The sequence below is a fragment of the Mya arenaria genome, chromosome 3, assembly GCF_026914265.1.
Source record: "Mya arenaria isolate MELC-2E11 chromosome 3, ASM2691426v1".
Lineage (NCBI taxonomy): Eukaryota > Metazoa > Mollusca > Bivalvia > Myida > Myidae > Mya > Mya arenaria.
The window spans coordinates 81,407,144-81,423,391 of NC_069124.1; the positions used below are offsets into that span (position 1 = coordinate 81,407,144).

The 16,248-nt window shown below is 36.2% G+C and overlaps 1 long non-coding RNA gene across 1 annotated transcript; it reads left to right on the forward strand.

Annotated features, from left to right (window-relative positions):
* Nucleotides 1–1,008: 1,008 nt before the first annotated feature.
* Nucleotides 1,009–2,858, forward strand: LOC128227002 (uncharacterized). Its single transcript, XR_008259753.1, has 3 exons — nucleotides 1,009–1,147; nucleotides 1,616–1,687; nucleotides 2,818–2,858. It is a non-coding gene; the product is annotated as an uncharacterized LOC128227002 (long non-coding RNA).
* Nucleotides 2,859–16,248: the final 13,390 nt, after the last annotated feature.

Below are 16,248 nucleotides of genomic sequence, written 5' to 3' on the forward strand. Positions count from 1 at the left end.
AAATGTTTCCATTGGTGATAAATAACAGGCACATGCAATATAAATTCGGTATTTAACTGGACGGCACAGCTGGGAGCCATTAATTCAGTATAACCATTCCGTCAAAACACCTTTGACATGACATGGACTATTTATTTTTGCAAATTGCAAAAAAGCTACATAATTTAACTTCTTAACCGTTTGGCTAAAGTCTCCCAATCAAATGTAAATCAAATGTGAAGGTGTATATGCTACATATATATACAAGTAGTTATAATACGGGAGCAGAATATATTTGTTTTTAGGCGGAAAGTCGATTGAGATTATAAAGCATTAGTATTCATGGTACGACTTTGTATCATATATAATAACTATTATCAGGTTTTAATAGTTTAAATGAACTTTGAATTTATTCCATAAGATTCATATATCACACAGACTTCTACTGCATATCGAAATATTACAATGGAAACGTCAAAGAAGAGCCCGGAACCAAACATAGACAATGAACAGAATAAAGCTAAATGATATAATATAAGGGCCTGAGAATGATTCCTATTGTTCCTCAGGTGCGATATTGAACATACATAAAGGATCGAAGTTGTTCCGCTTGTTCCGAAACCTACTTTTGTCTCGTTATAACTTGCTCCAAGGTATCTTAGTAAAACTATCGGTCTCACTCAACCCAACCAAAGCCCCCAAGCCTCTCACATCACAAACCGCGAACGTGAAGTGGACGTTTTTAAGATATATCCGTTCCTTGTGGCTCAAGACCACAGTTATCTGCCCCTCGTTGACCAAGATCCGGATGTTAATACAGAAAAAAGAGTGCTTGTTTTCAAGTGTCAGTATTTTATTAAAACTGAATGAAACAGAAGCAAAAAGTGTTCTTTTTGCAGAGAACTTGACTGAATTTGACACTCTATTGCAGAAATTGATAGTTTTCAGTGTAATTATTGGAAAAACCATAGCTTGTGGAAGTCGGAAAATTAGTTGTTTGTAGCCGATTGACTCCTTTCCGGTAGGGTTATGTATTTGTACTCAATTTTGACAGCCGGGTCAATGGTCAACGTGGTGTTTTCTTGTGATTATATTTTGTGTCTTGAATTGTTCTAGAGATGCCATGTCCTTGTTTTTCAATTGAGGTGTGTATAAAGTCAAAAGCCAGGTTAGTGTCTATATGAAACATATAGTAAAAATAACTGTGGTCTCACGCCTGATATGAAAGTAACTTTTGGTAGGGTGTCCTACTTTAAATTGTTATATCTTTTCAAATAATGCAGATATCTAGTTGAAATTTGGCCAGTTGATGGTGGTCAGCCATATAATACTGATGTTTGAGTTTAAACTTTTTAAATTAAATATTTCATAATGTATAATAATAATATATACTTGGTTCATCTCCAAGTTCTGACTTTGGAGCCAGGATTGGAGGTATCTCACCTGTGCCATGAGCCACTTTGTGTCGCGGTGGAACACTTGAGTGTTGAGCCCCACCATCTGAACCTGGAACGCCAGAGATGTATTAACCGGCTACATTGCATTGGTCATAAGGGCTATAATGATTATATTTTGTGGTAAGTGTTGTACATTCATTTTTTGTCTTTGCTTATTAGTTTGTTATTGTTTTACACAGGCCCAGGAGTAATGATGTGCAGGTAGCGAGTCAGCCGGCCAGCCAGCCCTTATTGGTGTACAACAACATATGGTAATCTTTTAGTACTGGATAGTTCATGCTATAGAAATTTACCCAATTAAAACATTATGCAAGTAATTGAGACATTTTTAGTTAATTTATACTGTTGGTTTCATTCCTTAATGACTTTGTTTCATGCCGTTTGCTGCGGATGTGAGATAATATCCTTTTGTAATGAAACTGATGAAGTCAACCCATAGAAGTCTTAGTATTTGTCCTTGGTCTGTGTTGTGAAGCTATTCACACATTTTGTTTGCTCTTTTAAGTAAGCATTACATTAAATGCAAATTCTTTAAGCAATTAAAAACAAAACTAATACTTCTATGATGCTTTATTTAGTGTACATTTGATTTACAGCTTATTGACAAGAAATACACACATATACATATAAATATACACACACACATATACACACACACACACATATATATATATATATATATATATATATATATATATATATATATATATATATACACACACTTAAAGGATCACATTAACAAAAATAACAAAAGATGGTCCTATTTCTAAGAAATAGTGCTACATTTCCATTCATTCATTCATTCAGTCATTCAGTCATTCAGTCAGTCAGTATTTCACTAAACATGTGCCTCTTCATTTTCAGGAGATGTACTGTTAATCACTCATTGAATAAGAATGATCACAATTCTTCCCCATTGATGTGCTTGGATGGGTGGGGTCCAGTTGCCCTTTCCTGTAGTCACTTTTTACACTTTTTTCTTTTTTTATAGGCTAAATGTTCCTGGAGATGTCGGTGCTTGCTGAACAAACGACTCTTCACTGTCTCTGCTTTTTTAGCATAATTCTTTTGGTACTCTGCCTCTTTTCCTATTTGTCTTAGGGACACTGCAGTTTGGGCAGAAAGCTCAACACCAACAGCAGCAAGTTTTTGAGTACTGCTACTGGCCAGTCCATTGTTCAGTCGATGAACAGTTGATGCCAGACGCCCTTCCATGTTCCTCGAGTAGTTGACATTCTTGGGCAGTGAAATGCTGATACTGCGGTTGATTGCCTCACACTTCTGTGTGCTGGTGCCAAGTTTCATCAGTTCCATCGCACTCTCACTAAGTTTCATTTTGAGGATTTCTTGTAGTAAGAATGTATCATTATCATCCATGCAGAGTCCAGTTATTCCATGTGTACCGAGAAAGACAGAGCGGTTCCACCAGCTGTTGGTTGCCCCTCCACCACACACGTGCGAATGTCGCCGACATCTACTACAATCTCCATCGTAGCAGCCAACAGTGGCGTTCAAGACATGAGGTAACGCATGTTTTATTTGGTGCATGTCACCAACATATTTTCTAAGCAACTCTTTGACAACAAGTGTACATCTTGCTTTGACATCCTGGCTAAAAACCTTTTGCTGCTCTTTTTGCTTTTCTCTGGTTTTTGCAGAGAACATTGCCCGGCTGAAATTGGCGCTATAGCACTTTTTGAACTGCGATTGTCCAAGGTGTGTCGGGTCAGCTTGCCTTTCAACTTTCCACATAGGATCGAAGAGACGAAGTCCTTCTTCAACCCCTGCTGCGGACCGTGCATCGCCATCTGTGGTTGCATATTTTACAAAGGCACCCTGTATCCCCAATTGTTCCCCGATGACTTTGCCAAGTTCAAATTCTGGCAGGGGCGCCTGTGTGTGGAGGTTGGCTGTGCAGCCTGCATGTCCTGGGCACTGTATGTCAATAAATCCTTTTCCCCTAAGCCATGCACCTTGCCAGCACAGTTTATTTTGCACAGCAGCAGCAATTATGTACTGCCTATCTGTCATCGTTTCCACTGCAATGCCCACAGCCTGTGAGGCATTCTGTCCTGGTCTCTTCCGGCTGGCAATAGTGGTGGAGTTGTACCTCCCATCCATAGCAATGTTTATCTCAGCTTCTGGATTGCCTCTCCTTCTATTTATTTCCTTTAATTTAATCACCTTCTGCGCCATGTCATTTAGGTTCACCTCTTTAACTGCTGTGCCAATCCTGTTCGAGGTCCTCTGCATACTGCAACTTGAAGGTGGTGGTATATCCATATTTGCCAAAAGAAGCCGGCATCTGGTATTTCCCAAAGGTGTGTCTTGAAGTCCCACTGCCAATCCATTTGCAGAAATGGCCTCCTTGTATGGCTTTTCAAACTTTGGTGTTACGTAACCACAGTTCTCACATTTAAGTTTGATCTTACTGACAAGTCCAACCTTCTTCTTGTCATACAGCACAAATATTGCATTTTTACAGTCAGGAGAATCTACTGGATGTGATAATCCTGCTTTTCTTATTATTTCTACTAGCATATCACTGTTTGTATCATTTCCAAGCCATGAGATTCTTCCTTTTGTTTCCAGGTTGATGACATTCTCCGGTTTCGGTCTCAGCAGGCGGACATTGCTGGACTGCCCTTCACAGTCTGGAGTTGCAAGTGGCGCCCCATCTGCACCAGTGCGAGACACTAAGTGGAAGTCTTCAGTTGTCAATCTAGTCGTGGACCGCAGCTGCCCTGGACCTGCAGAGATGGTACAATCAAGCTTCAACCCCTTATTCCAAGGATGGTGCCCGGCCTTGAACATAGTGCGTTTACGACGTGAATCCCCTCTCATTATTGTGGATATAGCTGTATTCCGTTCTTGTGTAAGTGCAAAAGTGATGGAAATTCTCATTTGGACCTCTACTTGTGTATATTTGTGTTTATTTATGAACTGGAAACAATAGGATGTTGATAAGACAGAGCCTAATTACCTTGAAAAGGGGACTCATCGTTCTGCCCACTTGAGGTGTGCTGAAAGGCTTATCAGATGTCATCCTTCAAACCCCCTTATAATTGGATCCAATGGATAGAATTTCATGATTAACCTCTCTGTGTCATTGCAAGGTTGCATTCAATGAATACTACAAATTTGACAGGCACAGGTGTTTCTCTAAATATATATTATTATTTATATTATTATATATATTAGTAATATATAAGAAAAATAGTATTTTTTATATATATTTTTCAATTATGAAATCACATTAGATTTGATAACATTTTTGGATAGCATACTAATTCTTCTTTTAGTCACTTTTTATTTTTCCAAGAAATTCCAATTAATAATGAATTTATGTCTATTTTGGTTTTTGACTTTTCCAATTCATTGCGGCTTGCATGAGTACATATTTTAGAAAAAACACCAGTACTGTTTAAATGGTAATTATTTTATAATTGATAACAACAGACTTTTGAAACTTTACAGATTTATTTGAAAATGACTGACTATTACATACAAAGAATTTTTAAGGGTTTCCTGTTAAATTGTCTGCTAAATAGGCTCAAGACCACAGTTATCTGCCCCTCGTTGACCAAGATCCGGATGTTAATACAGAAAAAAGAGTGCTTGTTTTCAAGTGTCAATATTTTATTAAAATTGAATGAAACAGAAGCAAAAAATGTTCTTTTTGCAGAGAACTTGACTGAATTTGACACTCTATTGCAGAAATTGATAGTTTTCAGTGTAAATATTGGAAAAACCATAGCTTGTGGAAGTCGGAAAATTAGTTGTTTGTAGCCGATTGACTCCTTTCCGGTAGGGTTATGTATTTGTACTCAATTTTGACAGCCGGGTCAATGGTCAACGTGGTGTTTTCTTGTGATTATATTTTGTGTCTTGAATTGTTCTAGAGATGCCATGTCCTTGTTTTTCAATTGGGGTGTGTATAAAGTCAAAAGCCAGGTTAGTGTCTATATGAAACATATAGTAAAATAACTGTGGTCTCACGCCTTGTATTGCTCCTTTCACACCTATCCGTCCTTCAAGTGGCATTCTGATTAGTTTTAAACCCCCTGTTCGTATAAGAGTTGTGATGTATACTGATCGTTAGTCATGATGGTCATAAGTACGGTAGTGGCCGATCTATTAAAAAAAAACTTGTACCAAACAAATGCTGCCTACAAACAGGTATATCAATATATTTTGACAATATGTACGTTCAAACTAATGCATGGGTGCCATATGAGTTGAGGTTTGAAATAACTTCCCAAAACTCCCTAATTCAATACAAAATGGTATTTGGAGTGTGCAAATGACTAATCACAGTTCGCTAAAACCAGTTGAAAAACTTTGATTTAGCCGGTTTACATATGCAAAAGCATGTTTCATCAATCGTTCTGATATAAAGAATATTTCCATTTATGTCAGCACCACCTAAATAAATTGTTCCTTTTTTGTGGTTTTATACTTCTGCATGGAGTGTATGGATTCCGGTATTGCCTAACAACATTCCCTGGTAATTGTTTTCCGCTTGTATTTTTTCGCACAATCAACAGGATCAAACAAGTCAAACTTTGAAGAAACAGGCATTCTTTTTACAAAAAAAGCTGACGAGGAAGATGTTTGAAAAAAATCATCGACAGAGCGTGTACATCTGCTTTAAAGCTCACAGATTAAAGCTGCACTCTCACAGATAAACCGTTTTGCTTTTTTTCGTGGAAACTGTCATTTTGCGTAAATTTCGGGAAACCAGTGATGCAGCGATCAGATTGCAGCTTTTCATATTTATGTTCGAAAATTTAAATTCGTTACTAACGCTTTAGGAAAAATGATTTCTTCGGCAGTTTCCCAAACAATTGAGATATGTTATGTTGGGAGTTATAATATATTTATGAACTGAAAGAATTGATACCAACATTGGCTGATTCTGAGACAAGAAATTGATAAATGTCAAAACTGTCAATCTGTGAGAGTGCAGCTTTAAACCAAACACGCTTGAACTTGCAAAAAATGTTTCATGTTCAGGAATTCTATTATCTCTGTGGAATATTAATGTCCAGGGAAAGCTGGAAGAGTTTTGCAATAAAATTTAGGACCCCGTTGTATGTGTTTAGTTCTAGAGCAAACCGTTTACCCTAGACACTGAAAAGTTCAATATTTCAGTAATATATCATGAATGTTTGGTATTTGCATTGTTCTTGCAAATGCTATATTCATTATATTAGGCCCTAATAAAAATATCTTTGTTATATTTTAGGAATAACGGTTTCAGGCAAAAAAACACTTTTATTTCAAAATGAAGGCAAAGACTTGTTATGCAGAATAAGCAGACGAGAAAAACAAAACAAATCAAATGTATATGAATAACGGTGCTTGCCATATTTTTTACACTAAATAATGACAAAGATTTTCTGACCATTTTTAATAAATAGTATTATATTCTGGTAGAGATATTGGGGTTTGAAGAACTGGTTGAGATGTTGATAGCGATAATTTGATATTTATGTAATCCACCTGTCGTCCTCTCACGTGGTGTGTTAAGGTCATAGTTTAATGTTTGGCTGCTGAGAGTATCCATGGAGTTTTCGTCGAAACAGGGGCAGCTCCGGGATCCTGCTAAGAAATATGGGCAACTCTGCGATCATGTTAAGAAACAGGTGCAGCTCCGGGATAATTTTAAGAAACAGGGGCAGATCCGGGTTCATGTTAAAAGTGGCGTACCGTTAAACATTGTAAGAGGTGAATTACTTGTGTCATAATCTAATGTAATTGGGAAGTGAGGTTAAAGTAAGCAATAATGTTCCAAAATCATGATAAGTGTATTTAATTTCTTTTTTTATACACACATATGACAAGTCTGTTAGATGTGTTATATCAATATTAATATAATAATTTCGACATTTTTTTTCAAATTATGTTGTGACATTGTTGTGGACACGTGGCTGATGCCCCCCCCCCCACTCACACACACTTCTATAAAGCTATTGGACGGTACAAGTATTAAAGTATTTGACCTAAATAGTTTTACCTTGCCAAATACAATTCCGGACGAGAATGCCAAAACTATGATATGTTACAATAAGATAATAACATTTATCATATGCCTTTCAATTTCCTTTTCCATTATCCAACAGTAATAAAAAAGCACGCCGAATTGAAAAATCCGTATCACCAAACTGTCGTTTTCTGATTCCGTTACCTTCTAGTATGGTGTGTAGTCTAGCAACTACTTTTGAGTTGCTACAAATTAACAATTAAATTTCCATTGAATTAACTACAGACATGGTATATCGATAAGATATTTTTTTCTTAAACACGTTTATATATTTTATTCAGCAGTTTTCATCACTTTCGAACCTTGAAGTGCCATGGACAGTCTTTATCCTGGATTAATTACCAGTCTGCCTAACTACAGCATTTCCAAGATCTCTTATGGCATGTGTATTAATTGGTCTCAAGTGTTATCTTCCAGCCAACAAGGATTTTTAAATAAGAAAGGAAACGCAATAAACACAGATTTATCCAGTTTTAATATTGACGATCCGATCTAGGTTAGGTAGCACAGTGTTATAAAAGAGAAAGTCAGCTCCACCCAGAGTAACATTGTACAGGAGGGCGTTCTGACAATTGTAAGTTCTTTGGGTTATGTTGGTTCGGATCTTCCACAGCATCATTTTGTATTTTACATTCGTTTGATTAAAGAATCATAACAATACGTAAAATGTAGTTTTAAGCCTCTTTATAAAAGAAAAACAACTGTTTTAAAGTTAATGATATTTATTTTTGACGTTCACCAATAGTACAAGTATATGCTCAGAGTAGAACAAACAATATATATTTGAACAAACGCCAACATAAACCGTACTAAAATTCATGGAATATGTAATGGCTTTTACGTGCACTTTATGCAGATGCAATTTTGAGTTTCGTATTATCAAACTGCATGCATGCAGTGATTATAGAGGTATAATAACGCGGTGGTTAATCCTTTCTTGCAAATGTTCATAAACTGCTTTTTTTATACTTGAATGATAACATGTTTAATACATCAAAATAATGGTTGAGAATCCGGACCTGGTAGTATGAAATTTTGCAGTCAATTTTCATGGCAACCATATTGACAGATATAAATGAGGTCAATGGCAAAATGTAAGGAATAACCTAACAATGTTAGGAATAATATTTTCTTAGGCAAAGATCCGAGTGTTGTATTTCATATAACGGCTTTCTTTATTATATTTGATGACATAAAAATGGTCATATGTAGATGATAAAAAGTTTTAATGATGGGGTTTTTATCTGCCTATTGTGTTGCAAATTGAAGTAGACCATTTTACGAGTCCGATTTATGCATCCATATGTATATGAATGTAAAATGGAATAAAATGTTTTGACAATAAACTTTTGCCTTGAAAATGCTAAAGGGAAAAGAGCAGAAACTGCAAATTTAAAAAATAGTACATTTTTATCAAAGTTTTTACACAATTAGGACATGTTTTTAAATATTAAGAAATATTCGACCAGGATTGATGGCATGACTATCATTATGCAAAAAACCAAGCGTATATCTATTGTAGAGATTGCGGAAAAATACTGGAAGGGTGATCATTTCTAATTACAAACTTTGATGAAGCAATTGTCATTATCACATATTAATAGTGAAACATATTTATTCCTCAATAGTGTAGTGTGTGCGTAACAACCAGCTGTGAAGTTGACACAACTGAATGCCGATTTACTATCATAGCTCTATAACTAATAAAGCGTCATACTAGAGGTCAGGCGGTAATGGGTTTGAACTTGTAAGCAAGCTCACATTTGTTTCAAGGTTAAAAGGAAAAATAACAGGTATATGGTTGTGGTTTTTTTAAAAATTTGTTTAATAATGCGACATTTTCTGGTTTTCGCCATAATATTCCTGCATGAATATTCTTTTATCCTTGCATGTTTTGTACAATTATTCAACGAATAATGACTGTATAAAAATAAATATTGCAGTTTCAACATGATAAAGTCTTTATTTTTCATCATTCCATTCACCCAGGTGAAGCATTGGTTAATTTTCTTAAACTCTTATTTTACGAATTATACATAATAAGTGGTTTAGCCTTAGTTCAAAATGGAAAAAACGTAATTTAGAAAGTTTTAAACAAAGCATTACAGCTGGACTCTCACATATTGACAGTTTTTTTTGTCATTTCTCAAAACCATTTCTTATGATGCCAAAGAAGTAAGGGATGCGATTCTTTTAACAGTTTGGATATTTTTTTAAAGTCTCGGAACTTGTTTTATTATCATCAATGCCTTCAAAAAAGTCATATAAGATAAATCAATATAGAACAGATCTTAATTGTTTGTAAACCTAACGAAAAAATGGACAGTTCATGCTTGGTTCAAAGATTTCCGCAGCACATTTCGCCTCGATTGAAAACTTGTGACACGCATTCCAAGTTAACTACAGAACTGTCAGACAAAATGAAGGTTCTATATTACAGGGAAAATTGGGCGCTGGAACATGGGTGATGTTAGAAAATTAGATTTTTAAATATTGAGAGAAAATAAACAAAAATACATACCGTCTCACTGGACGCAGCATTTTTTTAGTGCTTGGTATCAAAACAATGTACCACGTGATTACCGCCTCTGGTTAAGGCAGTGTTAAAGATATAAACAAGCGAAATACAGATATACATAGTCGGTCCTGCTATGCAATTAATTTAAGTTTAAAAAAATGAAAAGTCAATTAAAGTGACAATTTCACTTTTCAAGATATGTAATAATATTAACTTAATTGTTTTTTTGCCTTTGACCTTCTTTCCGCTATGAAATCATACCAACTCCACATGCACCAGGCACAGGGTTTTTGCGGACTTATTTTGAGGACTATTGCCTTAAGTCACCAACAATAGTATGTCATATATAAAATACAATTATGAATTATAAATATATCGATGTACGAAGTCAATCAAAAGTTTCCGTTTGTAACCTCGGATCAATAATTAAAGTAATGCCATTTTTGTGACGCCATTCCAAGGATATATTCCAATACTATCCCTAAAATGACCCCTTCTTCCGTGGCCTAGTGGTTAAGCGTCCGCCTACGGAGCGGGAGGTCATGGGTTCGATCCCTCAGGCCGCGTCATACCAAAAGACGTTAAAAATTGGTACAAGTAGCTCCCTTGCCTGGCGCTCGGCATTTAAAGGGTAGTGCTTGGAAAAGTGGTGTACTCAGTACTGGTTTAACCCAGGAAAGTTGTACCCCGTGTATCGGTGCTTTACACCGAGCACGTAAAAGAACCAAGGGGTCTCTTCGAAAAAGAGCTAGGGTATCGCACCAGGACTTCCTTGTATCCCACCACTGTCTCTTCAGCGTGCTGTCCCTTCAGCAAAAAACAAAGGACCCCGTTGGAAATAAGTGCTTGCACTTTCACGGGTTATCCTTGTGACCGCAAGGTCTAAAGAAATACATACAATACATCTTCGGATAACACATTAACTTCTAGTACTGTAAGACCAGTCTTGCAAATGAATGAATAAAGTCGGAGTACAGTTGCAACGATACAAGCAGGCGCAGACGTCCACACCACAACTTGTTGTTTTTTTTATATTTTGTTTTTATTTAAAGAAGAAGATAACCTTTTCGCTTTCACCCCTCGAAGTGTGCGTAACAAATTGAAACAATTTAAGAATATCAGAGTATCATTAAAAAAGAGATTAAAAATTTAAAACATCAAAATACAAAGTATGGGTATTTTAATTACACCTTTTACTGCTACCGCTGTACGAAGACGATTTGTTTTGGTGTTTTCTATCAGAAACATTTGTTTTGGTGTTCTCCTTGAAGAAAAATAACTGGCTTGTCTCCAGCATAACTTGAATTGCTTTTGATGTATTACCGATCGTGAGATGCACAATGAACCCACGACGGCATCTAGACAATGATTTTCTGATGAAAATGTATCGCTGCTCAGAAAATATGATTTATTGTTTGGTCTTACGCGTTGATGTGGCATAAATATCACTAAACGCTAACATGTCTGAGAATTTTATGTGACGACGTGTTGCAATGCGAATAGTGTCTTCTAGCTATTGTATTTAAAGAGCTGAAATATCTGCCTTTTCATCAGCATGAATCGCGTGAAGGATTTACAATAACAAAGAACGATGTATACTGTTATTACCATCATTGACAATGATCAGCTCTGTAAAAGCAGCAACATGCATAAAGGTTTCTCTAAAATATTTAAAATCCGTTCATGCACTCTTAGAGTTAAAACCAAAATAAAACAGTTTGATTGTGTTTCCTCTATATCGCCATGATCTACGAGATGTACGGTGCAGCCTCTCTTACTGGATATTGTTTGCACAGCGGTTCCTACACGGACACCATCTGTTCGTGAAACACTAGCGGCCATTACAGCGGCGGGGAGGCCTTTTCCATCTTCATCTCCGTTATCTGATCTCCACTTATGTGTTAACCAATTATCATTTTATTGATTTACATGCATTAGTTAATGGCCGCTGTTTGGTAATTTGTTACATTTAACAAGTATTATTTGCCGTCATCATTTTACTAGGTAGTCTCTGAATAACGCTCACTTGAACATCACTACTGTGCATTTGTTATTCGGTCCGTGATCTGTATTGAAAGCATCTTAACAACGTATATGAACACATGCTATACATTTCTGTTAATTTTAACAAATTTAAATATAGCAGGTTACATTGGCACAAATTGTTATATTTGATCTGGGACCAATAATACATTGGCACAAATTGTTATATTTGATCTGGGACCAATAATACATCTTACTCCAAGATTTGATGTAGTAGAACTGTACCACGTTGAAAAGTGACCACCGTATGGCCAGGCACGCGACAAGGGTCACGTAGGGTCAATGAAGATCAATATATTTCATGCCCGGAAAATGGATTTAATCTGAAATGTATCAATATAATGATTAAAGAAGAATACCAGGTCATAAAATATTTAATAGCATGAAACTATAATAGACTTTCACCAATGACAAGGCACTCGGGCAGAAATAAAACAATGATCGCATCTTCAACTGTAATCTCCGGCGTATGTTACTGAACGGACTCCGTCTTCGAGTGATACTAAATAATTATTACCATCTCCCCCATGCTTTGGGCAGATCAGTGGATACTCTCTTATTGGGAAGCTAGTAATTACTGTACTGGTTTCAGCATTCAATTTGTGATTTGATTTGGAGCAGTTCGTTGTTTGAAGTTGTAGGTTGTCCAATGAAAAAGCAGTATTCTATTCCACGATTAGTTCGTCAATCAACATTAACTTAGCAATTTCTCGAAATAAATACGTTCAGAGGCCGTTTTATCTACTGAAGCTATTGTAGCTGGATGTTGTTCGAGCTCGTGACGGACGTCTAAGATTTATCTAAGACACATATGCTAGTGGTTGAATATTGTTTCCAAGTTTGTTGATGCCATTATCAAATTGAATTAATCCCGATTGCTATAATACACCTGCAAAATCATGCGCTTGTGATTGTTTTTTTACTTTTTAAAACTGAGTCCGTTTGGTTAAAGTTTCCCAACAGCATGTGAAGGTGTACATACTCCATGAAGTTATAATACGGGAGCAGATCAGATTGATTGATTTAGGCGTAAAGTAGATTGCGATTCTGGGACATTAGTTTTCGAGGTACCACTTTTTATCATATGCAATACATATCAGGTTTAGAAATATCGAATATCTTTCAAAATCATTTTTCAATTGATTCGATAAGAACCATATCTTACACAGACTTCGACTGCATATCGAAATATGGCAATGGAAACTACAAAGAAGAGCCCGGAAACCAAACATAAACTATGAGCCTCGCAAAAAGGCTAACAGAATAAAGCTATATGCTTCAATATAAGTGCCTGAGACAGATTCCTACTGTTCGTCATGTGCGACATTGAACATACATTAAGGATCGCCGTTAATCCAGTTGTTTCGAAGTCTACTTTTGCCTCGCTATAAATTGCTCCTTGGTATCTTAGAAAAACTATCGGTCTATCTCAACCCAACCAAAGCCCCAAGCCTCTCACATCACAAACCGCGAACGTGAAAGGGACGTTTTTTAAGACATCTCCGTTGCGTGTATTGCTCATGTCACTCTTATCCGTATTTTAAGTGGCATTCTCATTTGTTTCAAACCATCTGTTCGTATAAGAGTTGTGATATATTAGACACACCAATTATTAAATAACAACTGTGTGTATTGTTCTTTTGTCGTGTGAGTGGCCGATTTAATAAAAAAACTAGTACCAAAGAAGTGTTGCCTATATTCAAGTTTATCAATATATGTTGACACTGTATATTCATCAAATGCATGGGTGTCATATGAGTTAGGGTTGCAAAACTAATCTGATATAAAGTATATTCTAATTTATATGAGCACCACTTTAATAAATTATTCCTGTTCTGTGGTGTTATACTTGCATGGGAGGTAAGGATTCCAGTATTGCTTAACAATATTCCCTGGTAATTGTTTTCCTCCGCTGGTATTTCCCGCACAATCAACTACTGCGGAAATGAACAGGATCAAACAAGTCAAACTTTAGAGAAACAGGCATTCTTTTTACAAATATAGCTGAGGAGGAAGATGTTTTGAAACAAATCATCGACAGATGCTTTAAAGACCTCTGCTTTAAATCTGCACTTTCACAGATAAACTGTTTTGCTTTTTTTCGTCTTTGAAACTGTCAATTTTTGCATAAAGATTGGGAAACCAGTGACGCAGTGATCAGATTGCAGCTTTCATATTAAAGTTAAAAAATGATATTTTATGGTAAAATACGTTGTAGTAACGCTTTAGGAAAAATGTTTTTTTTTTCGGCAGTTTTTCAAACAATTGAGAAATGTTCTATTGGGAGTTATTATATATCACTAAACTGACGGCATTGACACCAACATTGTCACTCTGTGCGAGTGCAGCTTTAAAGCAAACACGCTTGAAATATGAACTTGCAAAAAAAATGCGTCATGTGCAGGAATTCTATTATCTCTGTGGAAAATTAAAGCTGAATATGTTTTGCAATATCATTTAGGACCAAGTTGTATATGTGTACTTCTAGAGCATACCGTTTACTTAAGATACTGAAGCGTTTAATATATCATGAATGGTTGTTCTTGCGAATGCTATATTCATTATTTTAAGCCGTAATAAAAATATCTTTGTTATATTCTAGGAATAATGGTTTCAGGCAAATCTATCACGTGGTGTGTCAAGGTCATAGTTTAATGTTTGGCTGCTGAGAGTATCCATGGAGTTTTCATCGAAACAGGGGCAGCTCCGGGATCATGTTAAGACACTGGGGAAGCTCCGGGAATCTCTTAAATAGATGGGCAGCTCTGAGATCATGCTTAGAAACAGGGGCAGCTCCGGGATCATTTTAAGAAACAGGGGCAGCTCCGGGATCATCTTAAAAACAGGGGCAGCTCTGAGATCATGTTAAGAAACAGGGGCAGCTCCGGTATCATTCAAAGAAACATAGGCAGCTCCGGGATCATCTTAAAAACAGGGGCAGCTCTGAGATCATGTTAAAAACAGGGGCAGATCCGGGATCATTTAAAGATACAGGGGCATGTTAAAAGTTACGTACAATTAAACATTGTTAGGGGTGAATTACTTGTGTTATAATCCAATGTAATTGGGAAGCTCGGTTAAAGTAAGCATTTTTTCCAAAATTATGATAAGTGTATCTAATATTTTTTAAATGAAATTTCGCAGTCATTTGTCATTGTAACCATACTACAGATATAAATGAGTTGTATGGTAAAATGTTAGGAATAACTTCAACAATTAGTTACTAAGTTCCGTCGTTGTGCTTTATGTAACGGCTTTCTGTAGTATATTTGATGACATATAAAATTATCTGAAATAGAAGATAAAAAGTTAGGGTTCTTATATGCCTATTGTGTTGAAAATTAAAGTAGTCCGATTTATGCATCCATATGTAAATTAGGGATGGAAGCGAATATCCGAGTATCCGGATATCCGGATATCACGCAAGCATTCGGATACCAAAATGGGTATTCGAATATTCGTTAAGAATTAAATTTCAATGAAATAGCTTAACAGAGAATATTGAATATTGAATTGAATTGAATTGGGTGTTTGCACAAGGCGGGAAATTGTGTCCTTGTGCAGCACCCTGTGAAGTTCTATGACCTTGTTTACAATGACAAGTGTTGTTTTATGATCTCAGATGTGCTTATTTGACACTAATTGGCACTAGTTGGTATTAAACGGATTGATCATTAATCCTTAGGAATTGATCGTCCAATCACAAGATAATGGTCGTGCAATCAAAGCTATTAATGACCAATCGTATTTTTGATGAATATGCATGAAGAAATTATTGCTATCTGAACAATAAATACAAACACAGATTTGTTTATCTTTTCACTTTTCAATCAAATTTCCCTCATTTTGAATCTTGTAATTATGTTTTGAATAATATATCGTTATTCCTGTATCATGACTACGTAAATATGCCTCCAACATTGACTTCAAGTGTTTGGAAGTATTTTACAAAATCCGAGGATGGTAAAAGTGTTGTGTGTCAACTGTGTAAGGTTAAACTGATATATATTGTGGTGGAACTTCAAATCTTAGAAATCACATGAAAAAACACCCCGTATGCAGTCCACCGACTACGCCTTCAAAGTCCACCATGAGGCAGACGACTCTTGACGTCACCATGTCCACTCCTCCGCAGTTGTAGGCTGCCACAGCCGAAAGTCTTACGCGAGCGATGTCGGACTGGGTCGTACGCGACTGCCTCCCCC